General features: G+C 43.1%; 1 protein-coding gene across 1 annotated transcript in view; it reads right to left on the bottom strand.

Moving 5' to 3' along the window:
- DMRT1 (doublesex and mab-3 related transcription factor 1) overlaps positions 1-12,546 on the bottom strand; it is a gene marked incomplete at both ends in the record, with an annotated part of 60,127 nt that overhangs the window by 43,831 nt on the left and 3,750 nt on the right. The window lies entirely within an intron of this gene.

Here is a 12,546-nt window from a genome sequence, read left to right as displayed (position 1 = left end):
GTACGAAATATTACACACCCACACCTTCCCTATTCCGACTCCCTGCTTTAGCTAAAATGAGAAGAGGAAAGGAAATCTCTTTAGTAAGAGAAGGAAGGGAATGGGAAGAGGCTGGAGTCTCTCAATGGGAATTTGAGGAACACAACAGCAACGCATGGCTAAGCCTGAACACCAGGCTCTGGTGAAGGTCCCAGCTACTCTGCTCTCCAGTGCTACCTTTTCTCTTTCTCCTCTCCCTCTGCAGAGTCTGATCCCACCATTTCGGCTTCTTTTCACACCTGTGTAACTCTGCTGAGCTCTACTTTTTCATACAGCAGCTCATTTACTGCTCCTTCAGTAAGCAGCGAGGGGGCTTTAAACCCCCCCCCCCCCCCTAATTTACAGCTTCTGTAAATGAAGCACAGGTTCCTAAGAGACAAATTTGGTCCAATATGCAGTTCACAGGGATTGTCCTTTATGGACATTGGCGCGAGTGTGTGAAGGGCCAGGTTTTCATCTGCATTGCTCTCAAAGCTCCCAGGAAGGACCAGACACTGAGCTGCATCCCAGTACCATCTGCTTCAGCTAGCAGTCTCACCGCACTACAAGTCCATGTGCTACGTCCTTCTTCTTCGTAAGGACACTGGAATCGGACCCTACAGAGCAACAGGGCTCTCAAGAAAACAAGAGAGCTGACTCCCTCCATCCTGATTTTTGTTTCCCCCTTAGTCCTCTTTTCATCAATATACTCCAGAGGGTGCTTTATCTTAAAACCTCTCTTTCAGGTGCTTATATATATAAAACTCTCAGTCCACATCCCTATCTGAAAAGAGATATTTAAGAAATTATCATTTAGCAAATACTAGTAAAAAAAGACTTCTGATGCTTTTGAACTGTGTGATTAAATAAACTTCCCAAATACAAGAAAATCTGAGGTACTTTTCTGCCATCATGACACACAAAAGGAAACGTGAAGGATCAGGTATTCACTTTGGACTAGAAGTGCAGTGTAAATTACTGTAGCACAAGGCATGCAGAATCAGGCCTTTCAGATCTGCCAGTGAAAGCCTTCTCCCTAAAAGCAGAGTGAAAAGACAGCGACCCTGAAAGCAGCCCTGAATTCACGCCCTAAGAAATGGCTAGCCGAGCCACTTATGTGAAGATAAAACCTTTCTCCGCATTTCTGCACGGTCTGCAGACCTCTGGCCCATTGCTCTGTGCTAGCTCTCAGGCAGCAGGGAGGTGGAGACCTGAACAGCGGTACAAGAAGAGAGAGTCACCCTGTGTTGAAGATGAGCCACCAAATACAGGCAAAGAGCAGGGTCCGCAGAGCAGCACGGGAGCTTGCACTTGTACCCCTGTCCTGGAGCCCGGTTTCTGAGACGTATGGGGCTGTCCTACTCAAGTTCACCTACGGAAAACAACCTCTGCAGTCCTCCCAATTATTTTGACCAGAAAGCTTTCAAGAAAAGCATGTTTTTTCCTCCCTCCCCCAATTGCCAACAATGCTACAACCGCATCTCAAGCTCAAACACCAAATCCAGCGGTTCTTTTTCCTCGTTGTTTGGGATTGCCTGCCGAAACAGCCCTGGATGCCCAGCTGTGCTCCAACTAACATCTATTAGAGGGAGAGGTCAAAGAATCTGTTATCAGCCATATCAGACGCGTGGGCTAAAAGCAGCTGTGTCTCCAGGCTAAAGAGAATAAATCATAGCCAAAACAGCTTATTGCCACTGCAGTCCATAGGTACCCCTCCAACCGTACCCAGGGAACGCAGTTGCTCAGCAGAGACACGCCCTTCTTCCCAAAGCAGATATGCACATCTAAAAAAAAAGAAGAAAAAAAAAAGAAAAAATGCACAGTCCAACAACTCTGAGCCTCTTGCAGGCTCCTGGCCTCTTCCCCGGAGCTGAAGTGTACAGGGACTGATCTACCCCACCTCCTTATCACGGCTATGCCAACTCCTACCACGCTTTTCACCTCCTCCCACCGCTCCAAGACAAAACAACCAGTCATTGCACTTTTCCTGCAGTGGCTCTCTGACAGCTAGGGCACAGTTGGGGTGTCCTGCAACACCACTCGCCGGACGAAGCAGCTGAACCGCGTTATCAGCGAGGAGCTGGCATAATGGCAGCAGCGTCTGCAGGCACAGGGCATGTGTCCTGGGGGCAGGAGATGGCTTTATCCGTGAAGATGTCAACGGCTGCACTCTCCTGCTCCTCAAGGTTTACTCTACTGCCAGAACAATACTCATTTTCACCCCAAAGGAATGAGCATTACTTTCTTCTTCCCCCTAGGAATAACGCTGGAGTCATCATTTGAGCAGAGTGGAATAAGCTTTTCCAGTTCCGCCTATGAACACCTATAAACCAGTCCTAAGCAGGACAGCACATCTTACCAAGAACAACATTTGCCAGAAAGAGGCACTCTAGGATAGAAGCTAAGCAGCAAGAACAGCACATTTCAAGAAAATCTGTGAGATCCTAGAATTAAGGCTGTTCATTATCATCTTGCTTGAGCCCTGCAGTGGACGCACCCAACGCACAAGCTTTTCATGGGATTCTGCATCCACGTGATGCTTCTGCTCACGACGTCAAAACCCATCCCATGAAACAGCACAGAAAACTTCAACTTGAGCTGGTCTAGTCTACCAAAGGCGCCAGCGATTCAGAACAATCATATGGGGATTAATTAAATCCTAGATGAGGGAGTCACCAAAGGGCAAAATAAGCTGCTGTCTCTCACCTCAGGACGTGTTCTCTGGTCTTTTAATCATTCCTGCGTCTCCTGCCTAAGCCCTTCCAAGTTCAAGCCCAGGTGTGCTGGTTCAGACCATGGCTATATCCCCACCACCAGCTATAAAGAGAAACCTAGGGAACAGTATGAACAGGGCAAACAAATGTGACACCTCCCTTGCCCCCTCTCCCAGCCTCCCATCGTTTTTGGCTCAGTGACGTTGCTGAGCCTGGTGTGGTACACTTAATAACCACTAATGATTTCCCTTCCAATATCCCTTGGGAGCCCACTTGCCCGTACGTACCATATCACCAGGGAAAGAGTCCCACTAGTCCCACAGGCCCCTCGCCAGTTTCAGGCACAGAAGACACCAAGCCTCCTTCCCATCATCACAGGTCTGTCTGAAAGGGCTGTACCAGTTCTTGGTCATCCTTTTCCACCGGGAACCACCAACATTCAGCGCTGTACCCTCGTGGCCACCAGCTCCTCTGCAGTGAAAATGCTTCTCAGGGACAAACTCCTTCATTTTTCACTTCTGGTATATTTCACTTCTCGCACATTTCAGTCTGCTGTGGACTGTTCTGCTGTTTTCACAAAAACTGATGTCAGGCTAACAGATTTGTAGCCACCCATCCTACCACATTCACTTTTCTTAAACACTGGCATGACATCAGCTTTCTTGCAGGCCTTAGGAATTTCCCCAGTGTTAAAAGACTTACTGGAAAACAGCATTAATGGACCAGAGAGATCCTCAGCCAAGTTTACTGTTGTTTTTTGTTGTTTTTTTTTTTAAATACTGCATACAAGTAATCCAATCCTGTTGATTTCAGTTACTGCTGGAAATGAAAGCAGAATGTTACTGTCTCCACATATTATTGCTGTCAATATCATCTGCCTTTCTTCAAAGCAAAGATCAGGAAAAATTATTGAGCATTTCTTCCTCTCTTCCACATGTAGAATTATTATCCCATAATGGGTCAAATGACTTGTTAACTCTCCATGTGTGTGTTCCTAAATACAACTAAAAACCCTCCTAAATTTAAGATTTTTAGTTAATTTTAAACTTAACACAAAACAATTTTTTTCAAAGGAAACCGCGATTTGGGAGGAAAAAGCAAGGAGGGAGAAATCCTAGCCTGCAGCTTGGAGCTGGTAAGTTTCCCAGTCATACACACAGCCCCAGTCCAGCTCCAGCTAAGAGGAGCTGAAATACCACCACTGATTTCAGTAGAACTGGAGAGGGCACATTTTGTCCACGTTTAGCATACACTTAATAAAAATGATCTGCTGCAAACATTTAGCATGCAACTTAAAAATCCTCCTAATGCAGCTGAAGAAATAAAACCTACAGAAAATAATTTTTATTTCCACATTTAATGCAAACTTCAGGACCTCAATAAGATGTCTACAGCAGCAAGTTCCACTTTCAACATCTTCTGCCACTGACTAGAGCAGAGCAGTTGATCTTTTGATGTGAGCTGGGGGGCAATGCTTGTTCCTTCCTTACTTGCACTTTTGGTCTTTATAACATGGCTATAGTGACCATATTTAGATCATATTTAGATCTTTATCAGCAAAAAAGAATATGCTCCGGCATATGTTTGTTCATGCTGAACTGAGACAGCAGGATTATTTACATATCTAAAATTATTAGCAGGCATGACAGCTAACAGGATCAGGACCAATAAAATTAGTGCTTCAGAAAATTAGCAGCATGAGCAACAAGTGCCATTTTCAATCTTCAATATAATAGCTGGGAGTATGACTACTATGTGCGCATACATATGTATACATGTTATTACTCATCTTCAGATACCTGATTTGAGAAAGAAATTTACAAATATTTAACTTGTTGCATTCAGACATCCAACATGCTACCGAAGTGCGTAACAGGAGCAAAACTTAAAACCAACACAACTTTAAAAAAAATAGAGGAAGAAATTAGAAGAGAAAGGAAATTAGGAAAGAAAACCAGATTTGTAGACAGTGATGGAAACCAGCCCAGACACCTGCAGGCGCAAAGAAGCAAACTGAGAGGAGGAGAAAGAAACTCGGTGTGGATTAAACGTAAAGGGATTTAAGTCATTAACAAGAGATCAAAGAGAACATTAGAAGGGAGGGAAGGCTTTACAAGTGTCTGAGATAGGAGACCTTGGAGGAAATATGACTGGGATAAAATCATTATGGCTCACACTAAAAATAATAAAGGGAGTAGGACGATGGTTGGAATTAGCTGGAGTCCATGCTTGGTTATAAGCTATATGATGACAGAAACCCAAAAGGTTTCTAAAAAAGACCAACTAGAAATAACAGGAGGGCTTTTTCACTCTGTCTACCTAATACGTGATGGAAAAACTAATATCTGGAGTGGTAAAGAACCATTGTAGACACCCACTTGGGCCTGGGCAAGGGAGCAAAAATCACATGCAGGTGCACCGCTTTTGTACATGATCGCCAGCGTTGCATGGATGCAACAACATTTGCACTCATAAAATCTGCTTCCATGCAAATGCAAATTGATCACTAATGAATTTTGTTCATGCACAACTCATAGAAAGAAATGCACAGCAACTGGAACTACAGTGGCTTACATCAGCTGAGGTTCAGTTGTGCCCATGACGGTAGGTATCCAAGTCAGCAAATGGTGGCCTATGCTGTAAGCGATAGAAATAGTATGAATAGAGACTAGAGACAGGAATTGAAAAAAAAAAATCATAAAATAATTAGGCATCTAATCTCATTGCAAAGGAAGAGAAGCTCAGTGCTTAACTGACTCTCTGTAAGCTCTTCGAGAAAACATAGGACAGAAGTGCACAAATGATGTTCGTACTTAAATAACTGAGCTATTCACAACTCTAAGACTAGCAGGTACTCAAACCCAGGAGAAAGTTTAGCAAAGTTCAGAAAAAGGGAAAAAAAAGAGGAATTAGAAGCAGCATATGAAAAACCGGTCCTACAAAAGAAACCTTCAAAACTGCATTTTAGTCCCCACGTCATTAAGTGACAAATCTACTGAAAATGGGCCAACAGGCTGAATTAGCAAGTTAGTTGATAAATAAAGCAAACGAAAGCAGTCTTCAAGGTGTAAGGAAGCATGTGAAAAAAAGAAAAAGCAAGAAATCACAGTGCTCAGTTAAGGAAGCGTGCAGTACTCCTTCACTCCCCACTTCTATCTTTTCTAAAAACAAAAAGAAAGCCCCACACATTCAGATAAGTCATAATAACTGTTTCAAGGACACAGAAAGGAACAAGAGGCTAGCTGCAGATAGTGTAATAATGTGCCCACGGATAGAAAATTCTTAGTACTCTGCTCCTGCTCCATTCCTTATCACAGTGCTCATAATGACAAACGGAAAGCACAAGCCAGCACAGATAACCCTCTAAACGTGAATGCACATATGCAAATGCCAGCGTGACGGAGAAGAGCTTCCAAGGCACAAAGAACAATAGGGGCTGCCCACCAGCCCCGCTGGCCTTCGGTGGGAAGAGAAACCCCGAGCACCCCAGTGCTACGACAGCGTACATGGTAAAGTCGGTTCAGCACACAGCAAACGCTGCCTGGCAGGGACCTTGCTCTAACCAGTAGCTCTACACCTGGAGACCTCACCTGGTGCGAGAAAAGTCAGACAGAAAGAAGCTGCAAACACAGATGCCCTAGGGTGAAAGATTTTGGAAAATGAAAAAAAAAAAAAAAAAACCCAAATGAAGCAACCTACTCCCAATTCTTTAGGGAAAAAACGCTCTTCTGAAACGTGAAAGAAGGATGGAAATACCTGCTGAGCTGTCTGTGGGTTTTCACCTCCACCCCTCTGGCCAAAAGCCGGTCACAGAAGCCTGGGGGCCGAGCAGCCCTTCTCTCCCGAAGTAAGCGGGTCTGGGTAGGTCACGGCTGGTCCCCCGGCACCCCTGCTTCCCCGACACGCTGCAGAAAGCTCTCCCCAGCCCCTGCCTCTGGTGAAGACAGTCCTGGACAAGCCCCCCAGTACCACTTGCACAGAAAAGGAAAAGCAATCTTCTCTGAGGTTTTCCAAATCTTTTTACTCCACTATTTATTTTTACACTTCCACTGAAGCTTCAGACAGGATTGAAAGCCTGAAAGGAAACATAAAACTTCTTCATTTAGAGGCTTATTGCCACTAGTTCTACCTGTTTCACCAACACTACAGAAATACCACATTTTTGACAGAGTCTGTGCCTCACTGAATAAACATATACAGCACTTCAGACATTAGCTCAGATAAAACACAGGCACCTACACACACACACGAAGCTGCAAAGACGAGGAACGAATATTACTTGAAAGGAGGAGCAGGGAAAGTGCAAGCTTTGCAAGCTGCAGGCTCCAGAACTGGAGAATTAACTGGAAACATCTACTCAGGGATGCAGAACCCTGTAACATTATGATTTATTTAACACAGTCAAACAATGGCCAGAGGCAATGAATCATATAGGAGATGACACAGCTGCAGGAGATTTCCGTCATCTAGTTTAACCTGCACATTGATCAGAGTTTACCCCCATATTAATCACTTGAGATCGTAATCTAACACACTCTTAAACACCTCTCCTGATTATGCTTCACTTACCCCCTTGTCCTTATGCAGGTCACTCCATTGCTAATTGCACTTCTAGTTAGGAGAAAAAGTGTCTACTGTCTAATTTAATTTTGTCTTTTTTAGTTTCAAGCCGTTGCTCCTTGTTATGCTGTCTCAAGCACTGTAAATAATCCCTCCCCCTCCTCCATATTATTACCTCTCAAATATTTATAGACTGTTATATCCACCCTTAGTCTCCTTTTCTACAAGCCGTACATCATTTTTGTCACCCTTCCCTCTATCCTTTCAGATTTATCTATGTCCTTTTATAATGAGATGCTCAAAACTCCTTTGCAGCGTTCCCAAGTACGGCGAAACCAAAGCAGCAGAGAGAGGCAGAAACACCCCCCTTGCTTCGCAAGCAATGCCTTTCTAAATAACTCCGAGCAAAATGCACGTGATTTCAGTAGGAACTGAAAATTACAAAGCCATAGCCACCACACTGCGGAGTGCTTCCTTCATCACATAGTTGTATCAGCCAGAAATTAAAAAAGCCTATTAGAATAAAGTTTTATCCTAAACCAAGGAAAGATTGTTCAAAGAGAAATAATTCCTGAATATTTACTTAGTCCAGCTTGAAAGAGATTTAGCAACTGAGAAAATCACCATACAGGCAGAAGATCATCTCCAGCAACTGCTTCCCAAGACGAAGTCTAACTTGTGCTGTGGAAATAATGCCAATGCAAGAGAGGTGAGACAGTTCACAAACTCTTACAAGAGACATATGCAAGCATGATTCTTTTTCTCTCATCTTAACTGCAACCAACTGGAAAAAAACAGATGATCATGGATGGAAAGGTATTAGTCACAGGTGAAGGATGTAGCTGTTACCATCCAGTAAAGACACATCATGTTCAACTACGCTCTTTTCTGTAGAACAGACATTCGTTGGCTGTGGGAGAAGCACCAGGGAGCAATGGATGGGGCTGCTTTGCTCTCAGTATCGAAGGAGAGTTGGCAGGACCAGGAGGCAGCCAGCAACTAAAACTGGTGAAGAAGCAGTAGTGGGTGCAGCAGCAGAAAATCATCAGAAAGCGAGGAGGACACAAAGACAAAAGGAAAGAGCAGGATGATGTACCAGTAACCACTGCAAACCCACCAAGGCCTCTGACGACATGCAGCCATCACATCAGCCCTGGCACAGGCAGGCAAAGCAGGTAATTCCTCCTTCTCCTTGCTGCTCAGCCCTGCTGAGGCTGCTGCAACCTGAACCAGCAATCCTCTCCACCACCTGTCAACCACCTTGATGCTAATTTTCTGTTGAAATCTACTGTAGATTTAGTCATCAAGTGTTTTTAGGTCAAAAGAGTCAGGATTTCTTTCCCAGGCTTGCAAATGCTGATCAGTATTGAAGCTGGCTGAATTTCAAATTTCAGTACATTGAGTTAATACAAAAAAGCATGCATTTCATAGATTCACAGAACAGTTTAGTTTGGAAAGGACCTCTGCAGGCCAGCTGGCCCAAACTCTGCTCAAAGCAAGGCCAGCTTCACAGTTGGATCATGTTGCTCACGCACCACCCAGCTGCGTTTTGAGTCTCCCCAAGGATGGAGGCTCCACAACCTCTCTGGGCAACCTGTTCCACTGCTTAAGCGCTCCCACGGTGAAAGGTCCGTGGCAGCTTCCTCGTGCTGCCCATCAGTTGACTAGAATGAGACTTTTTTGACAAAACCAAAATTCTGACAGTGTATGACACTATACAGTAAAGACTTCAAAGGATTTTCTTTCAAAAAGAAAAGGTCTCACTTTTTTTTAAAACCAGGCCATGATATCTTCCTATTATAACAACTTATTTTTTTACCTTATTACCTACGCAGCACAACATCTGCAAGGTCACGGCATCAGTTTTTGAAATCACAGTACAGTGTCGTAGAAAAGGTCAATGCAAAAGATAATCTCAAAAAAGCAAAGGAAGAGTAAAGAAGGCAAGGTAGGGTTTTCAAAGGCATCTGGGGCACTGCAAATTCAAAGGGATCTCAGTACTATCATTCATTAGGCACAGTATTACTGCTGACCCCACTACAGTCCGCATTTATGAGCAGATAAAAACCCATCTGTTCCTCAAAGAGTTTCAAAGTGAAGGCAGCACCTACTTAGAGAAATACAAGAAGAACAGTATTTTGTTTCCGTCACGCATAATAAATGTTGCAAAAGGAAACAACAAGCGCAAGCTTATTACTCACAATTGCTGACAATGACATGTCTAACTTGTCAACCAGTGAGACTATGAAGGCACCTGAACAATGCCGTTATTAAGGGTCATTGCAAAGCCAACGGGAAATTGACCACCGCAGCGTGCAGGAGCTGGCGTTTAGCACCATACAGTAATCCTGTCTATATTGGATGCTTCTAAGTTGGGCCAACATGAGCACAGAGCAGCAGAAAGAAGGGGTGCTTTAAACCACCTTCCAGCCATCAGGTGATGTATGTTGCCGCCACCCCACCCTATCCACCAAATGCCAAACATAACCCTTAGTTTGTGACGAGGACCAAATAACATGGAGGAAATGTGAAATGCACCATCTAAGGAAGACCTGCACTGCACTAAAGGAAGGCCTTTAGTATGAGCCATCCCTCAGGGATTTCTAAATATTGAAATGGCAGAGGTACCAAACTGACACGGAACAGGGAAGAACCCAGGTTTTAAAAACCGTATGTCTGAAAGGCATGTTTTAAATGCCTCATCATAGTCTTTCCCTGAGTTTTGCACACTAGTTAACCTGACAAGATGTACTTACCCTAGAAAGGGAAGGACAATTACTTTACATGCCCTGGGATCTCAACTTTTTGCTGCTCTGTACAATTAAATGGCCTTGCTCTCAACAACCTGCAACTTTAAGGGAAAATGCACAGAAACTACAAAATCTGTTTGCAAGACGTTCTGTTAATGCCCTGTGACCACAGTCTGCTCTCTTCCAACTACCCTGCAAATTCCCAGTTTGCTCTTGAGTGAGGAAGATACACTCCATCCAAAGTAAACACCGCTTCCAGGCTTCAGATGGTAAATGCACAAACCCATACACTATGACCATGATAACTCATTTTTCCCCTTTTCAAAAACAGCATGTCACGAAGGGACCTGAAAAATTGTCTCTGGTCTCTCCAGGTGTCACAATATTTCTGATCTGCCAATAAAATGGATACAGCGAGGAAAGACTCTCTCTGTGGCACTATGTCTGATTTGTGTGACTTCTTCACACATTACTCCTCTGCTGGCAAACAACGCTCTGCGTGATGGGAGTCCAAAAGAAAAACTGCTCTTGTGAAGCCAAAAACTTACAGGAGGAACAGAATTACCACTGTCAAAACCATCTCTTGCCCATGTCGTACAGGGCACGCTGCACTCCCAGGAGCCACCGGCTCCCCTGGGGCTTGCAGGGAGCTGCTGACTTCCCCTGCCACGAAGGGTTTCACTGTAAATTCCTGCAAAATCAGCATCTCCCCCTACGAAACTGAGACACCGTGACACTTGCTCTGACAGGGTCTCTCATTCTGCTTGCAGTTGAGGGTACCAGTAAAATGATAGAACAGCAATGCAAGAACCCTTCGAGTACCTGGTCCTGAAACAACTTGACACCTAAAACAAGAACTTCATGTCACATCACACCTGGCTGTTTCTTACCTAACAAAAGACCTTTATATGCTAAAGAAGAAAGCATCTGAATATTTAAGCAGTATTCCTCACTGAAAAGTCAGACTTTCCAGGGTGAAGCCTGTACTCTGACATCTGATGAAGCCACCCTAGGGGTCTGGCTGAACGCAGAGCACCTTCTGCAGCTTCAATGGCAGCACGCAGTCACTGGTGGCGTTAAATCCATACCCACGAGTACTTACACTGCATTCAACAGATGAACCGACGAAAATTATTTGAGACAGAACTTTATGCAGTGCAGTTGCTTTCGAGCTAAGCATGAATTTCTGTTGCTACTTAGGTGCCTCAAAACAAAATTATGATCCCAATTTACTATTCATTCCCAGATTCCTCCATTTCTGATGAACAAAGCTGACCCTCCCTTGATTCTTGGCTGGAATCACATCTTCGGCCTGGAGATGAAGCTGTGTATTTTAAATGTTGTCACCCTCGCACAGTTATTTAGTAAAATGCTTGAGAAACAATGTATTTGAATTGCTTGCAAAGAAAAATCCACTCTAAGAAAGATGACTGCAAACCACTTACAACTGCTCTGACCAAAAATTTTCAAACAATTCATATTACTTTACAATTAGGCATTTTCATGTTTTCAAGTCTTTATACAAGCATGTGAATTGCCTTAAGCTTGTTTAATGAATGTTTTTCATTGAAAGACCGTAATTTAATTCAATTAATAAGAAATTATTAAAATCAGATTAATAATTTAAATACCTCCACTGACATTTTAAAAACAATGAGATCAAAGCTTATGCAAATTTTGCTGACAGTAAGACAATTTCATTTTTTGGCCTTTCTGTACAAGCAAAGGTTTTCTTGTTCTCCTGAATTACACACAATCTCTATACATTACTGAATATACTACTTTAATCTTTAGCTAGCTTTTTCCATGTCTATAGACAAAGCATGCAGTCATCCAAATATGAAAGGAGTAATTGCGTCAATTCAAAGGTGACACTAACATGACTGCAATAATGAAAACAAAAAAGCTAATAAAAAGCTATTTATTGTTTTATCAACCACTTCTTCTAAAAGCTTCCCAAAGAAATTCCTCCACATTGGTCTGAAACTGCCTGTCTGCAATGGATGCAACAAATCCATCTGACAAGGCTTTAAATGGCCTGCAAAACAAAGTGATGTCGTTTGACAGACACACATAGGCACTGTCCTTTTATCAGTTAATGCAAAGCATTGTCCACTTTAGAAGCATCTTTTTAACCAGGAAGTATATTCACCTGTATTATTGACATCAGCACAGATGATTAAAAATGAATGAAATTTCCTTCTTCTTTCCTCTATGTTTGTTTTCTTTTTTCTTTTTTCTGTCTACACAGCAGCAAACAATTACATCAGTTTCATTTTTATACATATTCAATTGCTGTATCTGTCAGGCACAAGCTCTGCACAAGAAAAAACATTTTGCCTAGAGTCTTCACTTCAGCACCTTTGAGTCCCCGTTGTGCTTAGGCATGGTTTCACTGAACCTGCAGACAAATATTGTTTGTTTTTTGGTTTTGGTTGTTTTTTTTTTTTATATGCAATACAGTAAGGTGTAGTAGAGTGGAAGGACTGTGTCAGTCTTTCGTA

Source organism: Platalea leucorodia (genome assembly GCF_965183815.1).
Source record: "Platalea leucorodia genome assembly, chromosome: Z".
In the NCBI taxonomy this organism is placed as follows: Eukaryota; Metazoa; Chordata; class Aves; order Pelecaniformes; family Threskiornithidae; genus Platalea; species Platalea leucorodia.
The sequence above is the reverse complement of the archived record's forward strand: the minus strand, read 5'-3'. Positions and strand labels throughout refer to the sequence as shown.